A 2,062-nucleotide genomic window follows, 5' to 3' on the forward strand; every position below is an offset into this window, starting at 1 on the left:
TACCTCGCTGGCCACAACATGCTTATACCTCATCAAGACATTTCAGTGAACGAACAACGAGAACATCTACCACAATCAGACTCCATGTTCCATACCAGCTAAATCACAACATGCTGGTCAATTATAGACCCAATGTCGTCGATTAATCATCTGATGAGACTAGCTATCCAATGTCGTCGATCGATGCACGCATAAATAGCCCTACCTCATGAGCAACATCTCATCACCTTCTCATCGGTCGATCACACTCTCGATATTGGTAGTGCACAAAGGCTGATAACTTAGTTCAGAGCTTGAGGAGACAATGGCTGCCTGGCTTAAGCTCTCCGTTGCGCTGACATGCGCATTGCTCTTGTCGTCGTCGGCGTGCCACGGCCTGCAGGTGGGCTACTACAAGAAGACGTGCCCCCGCGTGGAGGCCATCGTGAGGGACGAGGTGAAGCGCTTCGTCTACAAGAACGCCGGCATCGGCGCCGGCCTCATCCGCATGTTCTTCCACGACTGCTTCGTGCAGGGCTGCGACGCCTCCGTCCTCCTCGACCCCACGCCCGCCAACCCGCAGCCGGAGAAGCTGAGCCCTCCCAACTTCCCCAGCCTCCGCGGCTTCGAGGTCATCGATGCCGCCAAGGACGCCGTCGAGAAGGCGTGCCCCGGCGTCGTCTCCTGCGCCGACATCGTCGCCTTCGCCGGCCGTGACGCCGCCTACTTCCTCAGCAGGTTGACGATGAAGATCAACATGCCGGCCGGCCGCCTCGACGGCCGCGTCTCCAACTCCACGGAGGCCCTTGACAACCTCCCGCCTCCGGTCTTCAACCTCGACCAGCTCATCGCCAGCTTCGCCGCCAAGGGCCTCACCGCGGAGGACATGGTCGTGCTTTCCGGCGCCCACACCATTGGCGTGTCCCATTGCTCGTCCTTCGTCCCCGATCGCCTCGCCGTCCCCTCCGACATCAACACCGGCTTCGCCAACGTGCTGAGGAGGCAGTGCCCCGCCAGCCCAAGCTCGGCCAACGACCCGACGGTGAACCAGGACGTGGTGACCCCCAACGCGCTGGACAACCAGTACTACAAGAACGTCCTGGCGCACAAGGTGCTCTTCACGTCGGATGCCGCCCTCCTTGCCACGCCGGCGACGACCCAGATGGTGCGCGACAGTGCCAACATTCCCGGGCAGTGGGAGGCCAAGTTCAACAAGGCCATGGTCAAGATGGGAGCCATCGAAGTGAAGACCGGTTTCCAGGGAGAGATCAGGAGGAACTGCAGGGTCGTCAACCACTAAACGAACGAATCATGCACATTTTTTGTGCACTTTAGTATTTGCACTGGTGGGGTCACCTATTTGTGACTTCCGTTGAATTTCGCGCATGTAATTTGTTTGTTGTTTCAACTCCTCAAAATTCTCTGGCTGGTTGTTGGTGCTACACAGTTGTTCTTTTTTCTTTCTTGGTGAATCAAAAGAGGTTTATACACAAACCAGAAAAGAACGTACAGAGAGAAACATCAGCTCGGATCGATGATGTGGCAGAATACGCGGATCGATGATGTTGGCAAAGCTATACGCCTATACCGACGGCCCCGGTAGCTCCATCGGCGTAGGCTTGACGCCGTCAAACGGCCGTCGCCCACCGGGTAGCCGGGCCCAAGGATATGCCAATGGCTTGACCTATGCCGACGGCCACCATAGGCATATAGCCAGTGCTGCTGACGGCTCCCGTTGGCATATGTGGACGTATGCCGGCGGCTTTTCTACGCCTATGGCTTGACCTAGGCCGCCAGGATACCTCCATATATGCCGACGGGGGCCATCGCGATTTGGGCCAATTCTGGTAGTGTGCTACCACGTTTGTCAATTGATGATGCGGTCGTAAGGAAACATGAATTACATATGCAAATTGGAAAATTATTAGAGAAGGAGGCACTCTACTGGATGAAACAAGGGCGAGTTGATTGGCTTACTAGTGGCGACAAGAACTCGGATTTCTTTCATAGGGCAGCAAACGGGCGGTGGAAAAGAAACTGTATAAAGCGTTTGCAAAGAGAAAATGGCACATGGATTGATGAT

At 55.7% G+C, this 2,062-nt stretch overlaps 1 pseudogene; it reads left to right on the plus strand.

Moving 5' to 3' along the window:
* The first annotated feature begins 203 nt into the window (after positions 1 to 203).
* On the plus strand, positions 204 to 1,407 carry LOC125521940 (peroxidase 2 pseudogene; annotated as a pseudogene).
* Positions 1,408 to 2,062: the final 655 nt, after the last annotated feature.

This window comes from Triticum urartu, chromosome 7A, assembly GCF_056163025.1.
Source record: "Triticum urartu cultivar PI428250 chromosome 7A, HENAU_Tu73, whole genome shotgun sequence".
Lineage (NCBI taxonomy): Eukaryota > Viridiplantae > Streptophyta > Magnoliopsida > Poales > Poaceae > Triticum > Triticum urartu.